The sequence below is a fragment of the Equus asinus genome, chromosome 9, assembly GCF_041296235.1.
Source record: "Equus asinus isolate D_3611 breed Donkey chromosome 9, EquAss-T2T_v2, whole genome shotgun sequence".
Classification (NCBI taxonomy): Eukaryota; Metazoa; Chordata; class Mammalia; order Perissodactyla; family Equidae; genus Equus; species Equus asinus.
The window spans coordinates 15,464,577-15,482,044 of record NC_091798.1 but is presented as its reverse complement, the minus strand read 5'-3'; the positions used below and the strand labels follow the sequence as shown (position 1 = coordinate 15,482,044).

At 41.7% G+C, this 17,468-nt stretch overlaps 1 protein-coding gene across 12 annotated transcripts in view; it reads left to right on the top strand.

Annotated features, from left to right (window-relative positions):
* The window catches only part of TENM2 (teneurin transmembrane protein 2), a 1,160,613-nt gene that overhangs the window by 790,260 nt on the left and 352,885 nt on the right, over positions 1–17,468 (top strand). The gene's annotated exons all lie outside the window — the stretch shown is intronic.

Sequence of the window (17,468 nt, the reverse complement as noted above, 5' to 3'; positions counted from 1 at the left end):
AATTATTTGAGAAAAACTTCTATTAAGCTATTGGGGAATATCTATGTTAAAATTACAGGTAGTTGATTTGCTTTTCAACTTGTGCAGGGCTTTGCAAGTTTAAAGCACACAAGTCAAAGGTAGAACTAATAAAAGCATGGTTGAACTTAATATATTATGTCAAGATTTACAGTAACAAATTATTGTTTTTCAGCTATAGAGATATCATTAAGCATATGCCAAGCAATCAGCACATGACTGTAATAGGTTCATGAAGGAAAGGCTTTTCTAATCGTATTCAGTGGTGTTTTTCCCAAGACAGCAACAGCTTTTATAAAATGATGGTTATATCTCCTCATTATAGAATCTAATCTCCCCAAAAGACATTCAGCAGCTGCAAAACGCTAGCATCTTTTAGTTGTAAATTGTTTTTTATTATTTATCCCTATTTAACTAAAAGAAGAAACGGCCATCAGATGATTTAACAAGACGAGAATTTAGTGGTTTTAACATTTGACAGCACCCGATTGTTAGCCCATGCATTGATCTCTGTGTCTGGGCTTAAAGGTAATTGGTGTTGCTTTGCCTTCATGCCTCTACCGTAGAACCTGAGGGTAAGTCCTACAGAAAGCAAATGTACGTGATTGGTTCTTTCGTATTTCTCTTTAGCATGGAATTTGAAGTTGTGTGTACTCCTCATAGAATTTAAGAAATTGCAGAATGAGACGAAATGAAGCACGCGTCCTGCCATCAGTCAAATTTTGATAGCGGGTGTCATTATGAGGTGGATTTGTTACCCACAAAGTGATATAGGAAAGTCAGACGATGGAAACCTCGGTTTGAGTGATGGGCATTATGATTTACTGGTGCACATCCCGTTGCAAATGATGCTCCACAGTGGGAGCAGTTGGGAAAGTGATCAAGCTCTGTTTGAGACTGTTCTGTGGAATTTAAAAATAAAATGCCACTAATGAGTTTTCGCATCACTCCATTGGTAGAACTCTCGGGGGACAACCAACCAATTTAAATAAATAAGGTTCCGTAACCCTATGGGAGCTTGCAGGGGGAGACATCCATTTTAATCGAGGCTCCATTTGAGAAGAGGAAATTTCGCTCATAACGTACTTTTAAGTAGATGGTTCTACCATGATTTTGTGGTGATGTTTCCTTTTTTGCTGTTTGAAAGAAAATGTTTGCCTTTCTGTACAGGACTTGGCATATTTTCCTGGAAAGGTTTAAGCAGCTTCTCCACCATTAATATTGCCTGCCTATCTAGAATGGTGGGTCACTCAGAACCGATTAAGCAACTGTTTCATTCCATAGACTACCACAATTTGCTTTTCACTTATTCTCTGCAGACTGCATTTGTGTGTTTGTGGCCAATCCCTACCCAGGCTTTAGATTTTTAAACTTTAGAGATAGAAATTCATCTTCCAGTTTTGCAATAAAATAATTCAACTGAAGCAAAATTCAAATAAGACCAAAAAAAACGTACAGAGTTTTACATAAATAGCTGCTTCCCTGATATGATAACAACTGGGAACTTTGTGCTGTTGCAAATGTACATTTCTACTTGTTCGATAATTGTACCCTTAGTGCTATTTACCATTTCATTTGTATTATTTATGTATCAACCAAAGGGTATGAACACTAAAAAATAATTTTGCATCACCTATCTTCCATTTCTTTTTATTTTAAAAGCCCTGAAGATATAGTTCTCCTATAAAGAATAATAAAAAGGCACTGTATTACTATTTCAGCCAAGATCCCCATCTACTCGCACACACACACAAATACATATTCTCCAACATCTACACACACCCCTCCCTACAAATTAACTGTGCCTGAGGCTTGCAAGAAAATCAGGTCAAGCTAAAGGAGAAATCAGAGAACAGGACCAAAATTAATTTACTTCTCTGTACCACATGTGATATCAGTTTGCAGAGGGAAAATGGCTTATTTTCTGGACCATTCCTGTCCCTGTCTATGTTGAGAAATTTTAACTCTCAGCTAGATATAGCGTCATCTTGCCCAGACAAAGATGAAAGTTCAACTCTCTCAGCTTAGGTTTTATTAGATTTCCTTAAGTTGGATAAAAAATGGGGATCTGCCTTGTCAGTTCTGTTCTGTTCCAGAACATCTGAAAGCCTTTTTTGTACCTCTCTCTTCCTGGGAGATATTTTTTGGTAAAGTTATGAATAAAATCATGATTTGCCTCTCTGTCTAAGAAGGGTTTTCTAGGCAACAACTAGTGTCATTTTCAAACGTGTAGACTGGTTTTCGATCCAATTGTGTCTTTCATCTTACGCAATGTGCTAAAGTAAGCACTTGGCATAAATATGCAAATATGGTATGAATACCTCTGTAACCAGGTTTGTTCAGACCCAAAACCAAATTATGGTTGACTCCTCTCTTTCTGTCACCCCCACGTTAATCCATCAGCAGAACATGTTCACTCTACCTTCAAAATGTCTCCAGGTTCTGATCTTTGTCACTTTTGTCACCACCACCACCACCAAGTCCAATCTGCGATAATCTCTGACATGGATTATTGCAACCACCTTCTAATGGGTCTCCCCCTCCTTCTGCCTTTGTCTTCCTTAGGTCTGTTCTCAATACAGCAGCCAAAGTGATCTTGCTAAACTGTGCGTCAGACATGTCCCTCCTCCCTCAGAGCTCTCTGGCAGCTTTCCATCTCACCCCAAGTGGAAACCAAAGTCGTCACAGTCACTCGTAAGGTCTCCCTCTTCTCCGTCTTTCATTACATTCCAGGCTCCTGACCTGCTTGCTATCCTGACATACACCAAGCATGGGGCCAGCTCAGAGCCTGTGTTGATGCTGTTCCTTGCATCTATAATACATTTTCCCCCAGATATCAGCATAGCCCCCTCTCTCACTTCCTGCAGATCCCTGTTCAAATGTGATCTTCAGTGGGAGGCCTTCGCTGATGACTTGACAGTAAGTAGCACCCACCTCTTGAGCCCCACTCTGCAACTCCCTATTCTGCCTTCCTTTCTCTCCTTTTCCCTATAGCCCATATCTACATGCAGACATATAGTGTGTTTGGATATGCATCTGTAAATATATATTTTTGTTGGTTTTTATTTATTGTTATTTTTGCTATTACTTATTTGTTGGTTTTCTTCTCTCCCCACCAGAATATAAGCCCCAAGAAGGCAAGGATTTTGGTTTTTCACTTTACACCCTCAGCCCATAGAACAGTGCCTGACATGCATTAGACACTCAAAGAATGTGTGTTGAATAAAAGGAAGGAAGGAAGGAAGGAAGGGTTGATTCAAGAATCTCTTTTTATGTTGGTTCATCTAGGAACTCTGATGGGAATTCCTTACTAGTCCTTTTACCTTCCACACAATCAATTATTTCAACTTCTCTTATACTAGACAGAAAGTTTTTTCGTTGAAGTGGACATATGCCAACTCTTTGCTTAAACAAACAATGTGACTAGTTTACTGGGATCATAAAAAAAATAGGTGGGAAGAGGGAGCCCACCATTCCAGTTTCTACCTGGACATTGCCCAGTCACCCCCTCCCACAGCCACTTTGCCAAATGAGCCGAGCAAATGCATCTGTACCTCACAGGTGAACTTTAATTACTGTTTGCACCATGCTTTGAGATCCACAGATGAAAGCAGTCATAAAAGCAAAAAGTGTTATTACATGGCAAATGGTTATAGGCTCTCATTTAGCTCTGGAAACTGATCAAGCGGGAATGTTGAATCATGAGACTAAGGTTGGCCAAATATTACACTTGTTATAATTAATTTGAGCTTAAGCTTCAACACAGTGACATGTTTCCTTTAAATAAAGGGAGGTCCTCTAAGGATGCATGAATCTATATGGGTCTCAGTTTTCAGCTGGGAACTAAAATTTTTCAGACATGCAGAGGGCGGGAAGACAAATGTGTCTCTGACTTCTGGTAGAACAGGGAGACTATCTGGGCAGACTTCTTACTTTTGAGACATCTTCTATATGATTTTCTGTCTCCTTTACCCCAAGGGACAGTGACAAGAACACTCACAAAATTATGAGGATATTTAGAGCTGGAGCTGAATTTAAAGGGCCTATGATCCTACCTCTCACTGAAGGCCAAAACACTCTCTGTGGTCCTCCTGACTAGGGCTGGTCAAGAATACTTAAATAATCTCTGTGATGGGGAGCTTATTACCTACAAGGAGGCCGATTCTGATGTTATTCAACAACTGTTGTTAGAAAGTTCTTTGCACGTTTATCCATTTTGTCAACAAATATTTATTAAACACTCTCTATGAGCAAGTACTTTGTTAGGTGCTTTAGGAGATGGAAAGGTTGAAAACAGCAACTCTAATAGTACAGCTTCGACAACCTAGAGCAATACCTTAGTGTAGAAGAGCCCCTCAAATGTAGTAGTTGTTCAGGAAATATATGCTGAATGAATGAAAGAGTAAGTTACACTCTAGAAAGAATGATAAAGCACATGCTTATAGAACCATAATTCTAGATAGAACTTACATAAAAGAGAGGCACAGATGGATGCAGTAGATAGCAAGCTGAATCTGCTTCCTTTAACTTTCATCATTCCTAGAACAGACATCTGAACAAACTTATAAAGTCTATTTCTTCTTCCATGGGTCATGACTCAATTATTTGAGGACTGCTCCAACTTCCCTTACCTCTTCTCGAGGCTTAAGAGCTACAGGGCCTATAACCTATTAAATGATCTCTAGTGTACACATCAGTCTGAATTCCCCCCCGCCGGGCAAATCCAGTTTCTCAACAAGGCTCTTAAGATGATGTCAGCCTAGAATGGAATGGACCAGCCAATCCAGATGTGATCACATCAGCGTAGAATACAGTGGGACTCTTTTTCCTATGCTTCTCATACTGTCTCATACTGCACAAACCATTTCATCATGGAGACCTTCTTTCCTGGGACACATGTTTATATCCTGAGACAACCTAATGTTCCAAAGAACATAGCTTGGAAAATAAGAGTGTAACATTATATGTTGAACGTTTTTGGGGGGGGGGGTGGCCTAATTTCCTATTTTTCACGTTTTGCATTAAAATTGGAGAATTATAGCCCATTAATGTGATTTGCTGTGAAACCAGATTTTCTTCATACTAACTTGAACTTTGGGTTTTCTATTTGTCCTTCCACTTGAATATTAAGAGGAGGGTAATTTAATGGACAGAGCCTTAGACTCACGTTATGAATTCACTGTGTGGTGTGGGAAAAGCCCCTTTCTCTCTCTGAACCACAATTTTGTCATTAGCAAAGTAAAATAGTTGGTTCAGATATTATCCGAGGTTCTTTCTAAAGTTAGCATTCCATGGTCTTCAGCGGTAGCGTTCTTTGTCTTCATTCAGACCATTCTATGAATTTTACTAATCTCAGAAAAAGAGCAAGAGATAGCAAGATAGCTGTTGTAAATAGAAGCATAGCAAAGGAGATAAGCAACAGGTCAACCCTACCCCCAGCTTCTAAGACTCACTAATATGGCAGAACTACATAAATTGTGAAACAAATGTGAACTAGTAGCCACAATAGTCTTTGTTCTGCATCTATACAATATGGCAAGTTTTCATGAGAAAAGAAAAAGCCCGAGAATTTTTGCGTATGTTAACTGATCCTAACACTTAATCACATCACTTCCACCATGATGAGGTTTCCTGGTTGCCCACACAAACCTGTTTGTTCACGCCCCAAATTGCACATCATTGCATCACTGACACCCAGACTCCTCGCTCGCCTTAAGTTTTCCAGCATTTCAGCTCTGCTTGGCCGTGGTTTCTTTCCTGGCAACTGTGATTATTTGAAAATAATGTCAGAACAAATCATTTCCCTTTTTACCCCCAGACCGTCACTCAGTGTCTATGCCTATTCCGGAGTCTCTGCCCTCGTCTCTCTTTATTTGCTCCCTCCCTGCTTTACTCTCTCTCCTCCACTGATTCCCTGGCCTGATTCAAAATTACCCTGAGAAGGTGGGCAGACACGTCTCAAGGTTGTGGAAGAAACAACCCTTTCCTAGTTCATGGTGAGGTTTCAGAACCATGGAGAGTGATGCAGGCTGGAGACTGGGGAAAAATCCACTTCAGGCAGCCCTGCCTGTGGTTTTGAGGCCCCACTTGGAAGCCCACAGGTGGTGGAGATGACAGAACTCTACAAAGAAGCTTTGCAGTAAGAACCGTTCTCCCCAGAGCTTAGGAGCCAAACCTTACACCTTCACACACAAAGAACAGATTGCATCTGGACCCGGCTGCTGTCCTAATGTCAGCCCGCTTGGCATTTACCTTCCTTCCCCAGGCTGACCTCTGAAGATGGGGGCAGGCTCCGGGGGCATTGTTCTAACCGTGCAAATGCTGCAGCCATTGTGTCGGCAAGGGAGAGCTGCCGGTTCCTTTCCAGACCAACACTGTAATTTTATCAACTCTGGCTCAGAGAAACCTATAGTTATAATGCTAATTAGGAGGGCACACATTTAATTTGAGTGGAAGACTGTTTGTATCTCGCTGAGCCTGATAGCACAGGGCTCAAGCAACAGCAGTCAGAGGCAAAGCAGGCCTTTCTCCCTTCTCCAAGTATTTGAAGCAGGGCTTACTCTGGCCAAACAATTTCTCTGTTGGATTAAAAAAAGAGAGAGAGAGAGAGTGCTGAATATGCTGGAGCTCAGAAAACTTTGCATTTATCTCCCGCCTGCATAATATATTTCTCTGTGCACTGAGAAAACATGCCTCTTATGTTATCTAATTGTTTCCTGACACATTTAGCAACATTTCACACTCTTTAAAGTGACATTAACATTGCTGACAGTGGAGGTGCTTTCATTAGATGGGCTTTGAGTTGTAGCCAGGATGCACTGCAGGTCTTCAAACAGGCTTGTAAAAGGCGAGAAAGGCATTATTTATGAAAATAGAGACTTGGCCAACAGTACCCTGTGGGTGCGTATTAATTTTGCTGACTCTAGTCAATTTAAGAATGTCTGTGTGCACACACACACGTACAACAACTTCTCATGAGCTGAACTAAGGCATCTTCATAGTCCAGCAGGCCACAAGCCTGCCAGGGTGTCATGGAAACTCTCCAAAACATCTCTCCTTCCACATCTTTTCAGCCACCACATAGCACTGTGCTATTTCAGACTCGAGTCAGTCCCGTGGCATCCAGTCCTCAGGCTGAGTAGCCGTGTGGCTGGTGTATATGGTCAGCATGATTATCATGCTCCCAGTTGTGCTCCTCCTCTTTCTTAATGCTTCCTCTTGCCCCTCTAAGGCCTTTTGTCATGTCTCCAGCTGTGTGCATTCATGCGTCATTTTCTCTGGAGGGTATTCTAAGTTAGCCTTCAGAGAGCATTACCCTGGATCACCTGCCTCTGCACGGCCCAAAGAGAGAGCTTTGAAGATTCATTCTGACCTTCACGAAGAAAGTAAGCCAAGCTTGGAGAAGGTGGGAAGGTGCAAGCTGGGTTGTGAATTTCTGCAAGGACACAACCTCACCTGTGATCTTGACCCCATCGTTGATCTCCATACCTGTTATGTGGGCAGAATGAGTAATAGAAATTGTGGAATTTTAGAGCTGAAGGAGAGCTCCCTACAGATCGTTTCATCCTTCCCACACTGCTACCCCTTCTCCTCTGTGTTCCTGGCTTATTTTAGCTGGAATTATTCCTCTTCTCTTTTACATCTCAGATGTTGCAGTGACTGTTAATCAAAGAGATCTGAATTAGCGTCTTGGCTTTGCCCATTACTTACTATGTGACCTCGGTCAAGTCTCTTCATCTCTACAAGCCTTAGTTTCCTCATCTGTAAAATGAGAATAATAATAGTACCTTCTAGATAGTATTGTTGGAAGAATTACATAAATTACAAACCATGAAATGTGCTAAGCATACTGCCTAGAACATTGTGAATGCTTAAAAAAGTGTTTGTGAATATTAGTATCTTCCACGGGAATATGGGTTCAATTGTGGCTGAGACTTTTCTTAAAAGATGCTTCTTAAAAGTGCTAGGTCTATTATGTGATAGTGCAATAACATTGCACATGTTAACTGAGCCCTGGTAGAGGGTAAGCACTTTGCACACACCTAGCTAGCATCTGGGTTGCCCAATAAGGAATCCTGGTCTCCTAACTCCAGTACTCTTTCTAACTATACTTCTAGTGGGGATGTTTTAGGTGTAAGGTGATGACTGTTCAAGGAAGAGGTGAACTAATGTATACGACATCCATAGCCTCCTAACAAACTAGACCTCGTACCAGTCCAGTTTACATTTTCCATTCTAGTTTCAAAACAGTTCTACATCTTTCAAGGGAGAGCTTTTCAGCCTTTCTATTGGCTATTTCCATTGGTTAGACTCCCAGAATTCTGATCTTTAGCACCTTATCAAGGACCATTCAATGAGGAATGGGTGGGTTCTGTGAGTGTGGGCAGCACAGAGATGAAATAGTTCAAGCATCTGCTGCCTAGAGCCCATGTTTTATCTTTGTTCTTCCTAAGGCGTGGAGCAAAACATAGACTTACAGTTGAGAACCATTTGCTATCTGCAGACAAAGCCTCTGAAAAGGAAAGCTTCCAACGAGAACGAAACAGTCACCATTTGTACAGCACTGTACCATTGGCAGTGTACTTTCCTATATGTTATTTAATCCTCCAAACATCCTGGAAGGGGAATAGGACATTTATCTCATTTTCTTCTAATGGATGATAATAATACTTACCACTTACTTCAGAGCATTTAGATAAATGTCTCATTTAATACTTAGAATAATCTGTGAATTATGTTTATACACATTTTGGTTGTCAAACAGTTGAGCCCAGAAAAGGTAGGTGACTTGCCAAAAGTCACCCAGAAAATCGGTGGCAGAACCAAGATTTGAACTTCAATCTGGTTCCAGTGTCAATCATATTGTCACATCAGTCACCGGTACTTTGTCATTACAAAGGTTAATTAAATTGCGTTGTCATTTCCTGTGCAGTGTGGTATGAGCTCTAGAGCTGTAATGCCTGGTCTCAAATTCTTCCTCCCAACCAACTTATCCCCTCTTAATTCAGTCTTCTCATCTTTGGAATGAAGATGATATTACTTACCTCCAGAGGGTTGTTGTAAGATTAAATATAATAATGTATGTAGAGGGCTTGGAAATAATGCCTGGTACATCATAAGAGCTCAATAAATCTTAGTGATTGGCAATATTGTTGTTTCCAGGTACCACAAACCCAGGAAATGAACACAAAAATGAGAAAGATAGATTCCCAAGTGTCATGGAAGATGTTTTCCAGGGAATCCCTTTGAGAATTAAGTTTTGGCATGGGCATACAGTTTCTTTAAATCTTTCTCTAGAAGTTTTCCCCCAACTGAGCTCTTTTGAGAGTGTAATGTAGGTTCCAAGAGGGCAAGAAACAGCCCCATGTATCTTCCGCGTGTTACTCAGCTTAAAGAGAGAACTCTGTAAGAGATTGCATTAGCCACACAGTTTAGCACTTTCGTCTAGTGTTTCTGGATAGTGTTGGGTCACATCTCCCAAGCAGTTCCCTAGGGCAAGAAGCTTTCATAATTAGAATGGAATCATATCTTGCATAGGGGTTTAGGCTGTAAGGTCAGCAGCTGAGCCAAAAAATGTGGCCACACCACCACCCATGGAAAATCCCTTATAAGGGTGCCACCTTAGAGACTGGCATATTGTCTCTTAATAAGCCTAACAGTCAGTTTTTCCGCCAAGGTTGTCACAGACTGCTATGTCTTCATTGGCGCGCCAGATGAAGTAGTGACTTAATATTCTAGCCACTCGATTAAAAGAAAAAATCATACTTTTAGAATCTGAATCAATTCTTCTCAGCAAGATACTTACACACTGAGAAGTACCTAAAGCCCAAGACCAACAGCCACAGGCAGCCGGCAGCGAAGTCAATGCCATGAGCGTTTGATAGACATCCAGTTAATGTTTGTGGAATGAATTGTTAAAATTCACCATTCAGGTTGCTATTTACTGTGTAGAGGCTCTGGGATAGGCTAGGATGCAAAGATGTGTAATCCCCAGTTTCTACCCAGTCACTCACAGTCTCATGAATGAGCCAGACATTTAGGACAGATAAATATGCTAACATATTACAATAATAGAAGTATATCCTGGGCACTAATGGGTGGGGTGATTAGGAAAGACTTATAAAGAAGGTGATGCTTGAGTTGAGTCTTTAAGGAGGTTTTCAGGAGAAGGTTGAGACTACCAATGAGAACGGAACATTTCACTGCACAGGGAGGGATGTGAGGAGGGAAAGATAGATATTCAATACTACAGTCGCTTTGAAGTGGTTAGAGTACAGGGGATGAGGAGGTCTGGCAAGGGATAATTGCCATCCAACAGTTTGCACTGTATTATGGAGGCAGTGGGGACTCTTGTGTAGGTCGAGAGAAGAAGCATGACATGAGAAAATTTGTATATTCAGAAATATGTTGGCTCTTGTGTGGAGGGGAGAAACACAGGGGTGAGGGATACCAGTAACTGGGAAGCCAGAACTATGGACTGTGCTGTTTAATATGGTAGCCGCTAGCAACTTGTGGCTATGTAAACTTACTTAAGAATTCAGTTCCTCGGTTGCACTAGCTGCATTTTAGGTACTCAATAGCCACATATATTAAATATTGTAGACATAGAACATTCCCATCATCACAGAAAGTTCTGTTGGACAGCATTGACCTAGGCAACTAATATCACCAAAATAATAATGCCATTTCATCCTAAAGGAGCTGGGAGATGTAATTAAGGTGCGTGTGTCAAGCCACTAGGAATTTCTGGGCAGAAGGTATTTGAGAATCCATTACCTTTTGGTAAACAGTTATGCCACTGTAAGTAAAGTAGATTTGTGTCCCCAAAAGGGGAAGCTGCACAAATTCACTGCATTTCACCCCATGAATATGAAAGGGCTGGCATTAAAAAATTATAGAAATCATACTACTTCAAAAACAAACTCTACCCTGAATCGATAGTCTGATCTATATTTGACACCTTCCAAAGTGCAGTGCTGCCAGGAAGAGGTGATATGTAAACATGCAAGTTGTTAGTGAGATCTGGTAGCAACACCCAAGTGCATAGAGCCCCAAACTGTGAAGACAGTTCATGCTCAATCTCCTGAAAGAGGCCCTTTAACTGGGGCAAGTCCAACAGGCTGCCTTTCTCCCAATACATGCCGTATAATAGCTTGTGCAAAATCAGGATAGTTTTGCCAGGGCCATCTGAAAACGATTTGTTTTCAAGAAAATGCTTAACTGGGCTTTAGTGAGTTCAGTGAAGTGTGAGTGAAGAGGGCAATTAGGTCTTCTGCTGTGAAAATAAAAACTTTAAATGGGGTGATATGAAATAGAGCAAACCCAGTTAGGCTGGTATTGCCTCATGGAGAAGACGTGAGAGGTCATCATGAAAATGCCTCAGGTGAGGTTCAGTAACCTACAACTGAGTTGGAACATTCTCCCCTGAATCTCTCACCTCTATAAAGGCCGCCCAACTCTCTCTTGACAAACAGGTCTCTGCTTGCTTTAGAGAAAGGCGTTCTATAACTTCCCTCAGTGACGAATTAGAGCCATGGGGGAAACTGTCCCCGCTCTCTAACTGAAATTCCCCAATGGCAATTTAAGCTTATTTGCTTGTTTTCTTAGGTTGGTGGAAAGAGCTAATGGAACCAAATTTTCCACTTCTGATATCTGCCCAATTCTTATCAAGTGGAAAAAAAGAGCTACTTAAAAATTGACCATGTGACATAAAGTATACTAACCTAAAGCCATCACACATGCGGACCTGGTTTCTCAGCCTTGGCACCGTTGACACTTGGGGCTGGAAATTCTTTGTTGTGGGAGATTATTCTGTGCACTATAGGAGGGTTAGCAGCATCTCTGGTCTCTACCCACTAGAAGCTAGTAGCATCCTTCCCCCCACCACCAAACTGTGACAACCAAAATGTCTCCAGACATTGACAGATGTCCTCTAGGGAGCAAAATTGCCCCCCTGTTAAGAAGGATTGATCTAGCCAAAAATCAGCACTAAATATAAGCAGCCTGCTACAGGGAATATAAATATATAATATGATATCAATATAAAATATAAATAAATATATCTATATTTTAATTTTAAGATGTATCCTTTGAGGTCATTTTGCATTTTGCAATTATAGTTGAAACTACTGTCTCTCTTCTTTCTTTAAAATTTAAGACATAGGTAAGAAATTGAGTCCCTTTCACCCTACCCCAAGATCAATGTGGTCTATGTAAGGGCCAATAGCAGCTAGAAGGTGATCAGAGTTTCTCCCCAGTTCTGAGGACAGAAAGCTGCTGTAGCGCACGCTTGATTGGTAGTAAGTAGACAGCCGTCTACTTGCGTCTCTCCCCGACTCTTTAAGGCCCACAATATTCTTCTCACTAGACTGGATACCTTGCGCCATAAATGATTTCTCTGGGACCCCGCATGTTTGATTTCTCACGGTTTAACAGGGAGAGAGTCAGTTTATAGAATGTGAAAATTTCGTAGTTTTGGAGGCAGAAGACCTGGAGTCTATGTCCAATTCTTCTATTAAATAAATAAGTGGCATCAGCCAAGTCATTTTCTCATGTGTGCTTGGTGAGCAGTTTTAGGCGGGATGCTTTTGGTTCTAAGTGACAAAAACCAACTCCAGCTGCTTAAAAAACAGAAATAAAAGGGGCTGGCCCCGTGGCCGAGTGGTTGGGTTCGCACGCTCCGCTGCAGGCGGCCCAGTGTTTCGCTGGTTCGGGTCCTGGGTGCGGACATGGCACTGCTCATTGGACCACGCTGAGGCAGCGTCCCGCATGCCACAGCTGGAAGGACCCACAGCAAAGAATATACAACTGTGTACTGGGGGGCTTTGGGGAGAAAAAGTAAAAAATAAAATCTTTAAAAAAAAAACAGAAGTAAAAAATGAGGGTGGGTGGAGAATAAGTTGGTTCATATGCTGAAAAGTTTTGCAGCAGTGTGGTTTCAGGCCTGGCCGAGTCCAGGTACTCTCCTGATGTCATCAGGGATGTCTCTCCCTTCATCTCACATCTCTGCTTTCCTCCCTGTTGACTCCATTCTCAGGCAGCCTTTTCCCTTCAGTGGCAAGATGGCTTCACTGTCTCCTAGAGTCAGCCCCAGGGGGAAAGAATGACAGACTCTCCACCTGTGGCCCAGCCATGCACACACAGTAGGTGCTTGTGAACCAACTAGAACCAATAAGCTGCAAGTCTCATTAGTTCCATCACAGTCCCTCACACCTACTATGTGTCAAACACAGTCCTAAGGGCCTTACACATATTATCACCAGTCTTCACAACAACACGTGACGTCAGTGTTATTACCATCAGAGAGGCCCAGAGAGGTGAAGTAAGTTGCTCAAACTATGCTAATATAGTCCTTTTGCAATACTCAACTTTAACATAAAAGCCATATTTTTATTATTTTTGAACTCTCAGAACCACAGAGGATTTCTAGTTTTTGACTTAAGAATTGCTGTCTCTTTACAAATTATTTATTCTGCATGAGGGGTCAGTGTGGCTATTTCCAGGAGGAGCCTTGTTTCTGCCCATGGTTAATAACCTCCCCTAAGGTGACCCTGAAGGTGCCCTCCAGAAGAGGACCGATGAGTTTGGGTTCATATCTTGCTCACTTTTTAGCAATCATTCTTGTCTAATGCGGAAAATAGTAGAATGAACCATTCAAGGCTTGGCTTTGGAGTCGGGTTGCCTGGGTTCAAATCCCAGCCAGCTCTGCTGCTTGCTAACAGGGCAGTATCAGGACAGAGTCAGTCCTTCTAGCCTCAGTTTCTTCACCTGTAAAGGGGGATGATAATAGTACTTGTTCATAGAAAAGTTGTAGATGTTAAAAGAGAAAAATACACATTAAATATTTAACTCTGTTCTTAGCACAAGGCAAGATCACATATATAATTGGTAATGAGGTCATTGAACTTTTTATTTTGGATGCAATTTTTCCTGGTACCATTTTTTTTGTCCTACTCCATCAAATATTCTGATACCCGATCACTACACAGATCAATTATGCATTGTCTACACGGGACATTTTAATATCTATTTCTTTGAGTGAAAAAGGAAGCAGTTGTTTTAAGTGAATTTTGGGAATTGATCTGCAACGTGCCTTCGATCATAAATTAGTGAATCTATTAGCAACAGTTGGGTAGAGCAGCAATTTCACTGAAAATATTTACTGCTTTGGGGGTAGAGGGAAGATTGCAGCCCTTTAATCTTGGATAGGGGAACTAAATCTGGATCCAAATCGATTTAAGGAGAAAAATGGTGCTGTAATTGAGACAATGGGAATCAAAGCAATGTGACTTCAACCACAGATGGTGTAGGATAAAGTTTTCAGGTGTGGCTGGAGTGGATGATGAATGAAGGCCTGGAGTGTGGCTGGCAAATAAATGCTGTGCATCTGCTACTTTTCACCCACTCCTGGTCCATGATTTTTCTAATTGATGGTGGCACTGTTTCCCACTGAACCCAGGGCGCCCTCAGCATCCTTCTCAACACAGCATTCCAAACAGCCACTACCAATCTATCAGAGTTGGTGGGGAACTGCTTTTTCCAGCTATAGATTTTTTAATCAGAAAAAGTTCATGAGTTGAAACTGTCACAAAATCTTACTCATTTGGAAACAGGTAAATTAGCAAAATTTGAATTAGTCCCCATTTTTAAGGCTGTAGGGGAAATCCAATCTCGCAGATAATTAGACTTTGACTTACATGGGCATCTTGGAAAACACACACATACACAAGACCATATGAGTTTAATGAATGACATATTGCTGCCTTTGCATGTTTCCTTTTGCTTTTTAACAGTTCAGTTAAACCCTGTTTTCTGTATATTTGCCAGGGACTCTATACCCATTCAAAATGGAACTTCAAAAATAGTTTGGGGATCAGGGGGCCTCTGTAGTGCATAAAGCAGAAACCAAATAAGTGCATAGCCCCTGGTTCCATGCCCATCCCACCCTAGGCATTTTGGTAAGAAGTCGTGGTCTATAGAGTGAGTCTGTATAAGTTCCAGCTCTCTCCCCTGTACTTTGGAACCTGTTTGTGTCGGTGCAGATGGTCTCTGTCAGTTGGAATAGTCAGGGGGAAAAATGTAGCATAAGTGAACAAAATTAGCAAATGACATAGCAAATAGGCAACAGCATACAATTTGATTGGGAGCTGATCTAGGGACTGAGATATTTCCCAAGTAATGGGAGGTACCAGCAAGCACAGGTTAAGGAGCTACCAGAGCAGGGATTTAAAGGAGGCAGGGAAATAACAGGAATGAGACAGTTCCGTGATGTGTATTTCACACACCAAAGTAATCCCAGTGCTTTCATTGTGTTATGACTGCTCTTCCATTGTCTGTGTTTGTATAAATTAAAAGGCAGTTCTGTCTGTGCTATGTGAAATGAATTCATGCTGAACAAAATCTCAAAAAGTTCATGTAAAGAATGATTTCACAGCAACTATCATATCAGGCTCCTGGAAAATCGCACTTGAACTTCAGTTCCACCTCAGTCACTCAAAGGAATTTAAAAATTGGCTCCCAGCCATCCTTGTTCTTCAACATGCAGTTTCAGATATGCCTCGATAATACAAACTATAGAGCCTATTGATTGTGAGTTAAAATCTGTTCCCACCAGAGCTTCACTGCCAACTGGACGTCAACACTGACTTCACAGCGCCCTGGTCAGCACACCTCCACTTTCAGGAGCCTCGAAGGAGGCAGAGGGTAACATCACTGTGAAGGAGTCACTTTGAATTTCGTGACAAAATTACGAGAAAAGCTTTGAACTCTGCCAGATGATGGCTGCTATAAATGGTTATTCAAAGAAATGTTTCTTATTTCAAATCTTGAGAGTGCATTGGGGTTGGGAAATGGGAAACTGGAAATGTGATTTCCTATAAATCACCCCTCTCCCTGTATGTGCCCTTCTTCCTTTTTTGTCACCATGCTGTTTGGGCAAACACCTTGCAGAGTGGTTAGAGAGTGGATTTTGGAACAGACAAACCTGAGTTTGCCTCCTGGCCCCTATCACTTCTAACTATGCAATCTCACCTCTCTATGCCTCAATTTCCTCCTCTATAAAATGGGAATTATAATAATTCTAACCTTTTAGGACTGTTTTGAGAATTAAATGAGATAATACATGTGCAGTGGCTGGCACAGTGAGCGGTAGATAGTCATTGTGCAAAAAACATTAGCAGTTAAAATAGTAATAATACTGATAGTTATTGGAGGGAGACCTATGGGAGAAGGTATCGATTAAATGTTAGCACTGATTCTCATGAAGCTCTAAGGTGGTCCACCTACCTCTGCTGGAGCATCTGGCTAGAATATCACACTTTATATGGCTCCCAAACAGTTATGAATGAATTGAATTTTTCAAATCAAACTCCATTTATCAACGTTGATCTATTTCCACGATTAATCTTCTTCAGTTGTGTTACTGGACAGGAGCCCCTAACGTTAAGCTTTGAATATCTTATTTCCTGTCTCTTTCTGACTCCCACCCTCAAAAGTGATAACAGGCTAGTGCTTTGAGGTCTCTGTGCCATTGTTCATCATTTTTTCTCTCACTGGAAGTCCCTTTTCTCCTCTTTCAAAGACTGCTCAGTCATCACCTTTCCCAGGAATCTCAGTGTGACTCTCTACCCCCACCTGGCCAAGCTGGACCAAGCATCTCTTTTCTCTGCTCCCACAGCAACATGTCCTTACATGCCACCATCCTGCTCTTATCATGGGGCTGAAATGATGTACTTATCTGTCTGCCTCCCCCACTAGACTATGAGCTCTCTGAGGGCAGGAATGATGTCTTGCTTGTTTTTGTGTCCTCACTGTCTCAGAGCACATAGGAGGCACTTCTACATTTTATTGAACCAAGCTCATCTAGCGATAACATTTAATGCACTGAACAATAGATCAGGAAATTCAATTATGAAAGTGACAACAAAAATTGGCATCCATTTGAGGTGTCTGAAGATGTCTTCACATATGTAGTACATCTAAAAGCAGGGCAACATGTTCCTCTGGCTTGGGCACTTCTTGCCTGAGTTGAAACTCTAACCTGACTCTTCAGTTTGTTTTCTCAGCATCTTACCCTTCCTTCCACACCCCCAGCTTTAGGGCATATCCTGTGGACTGCTAGCCTTGGCTCATTTTTATGAGCTTCCCAGATGAATAAACCAGCAGGCAAGCAATTGTGAGGACCCCAAGATGTAAGGGTGAATCAGGTGAAAGTATACATGGCAATTATCCTCACTCAGCAATCCGCTGCCAGGAGCTGCCTGCCACCTGAAAGGTCACAGCAGCCTTCCGTGTGGGAGGAGAACTTCTTGACCCAAGGGCAGCTCCACGTCACTGCCCACTTCCTGCCAGGCTGGCTGCTCCTCCTTGTGGCCTGGAGTGGCTGTGATTCTTTTTGTAGGAATTGCCTCCTGGTGTCCAAAAATATTACACGGTGGAGAGAGTGGGGGCAT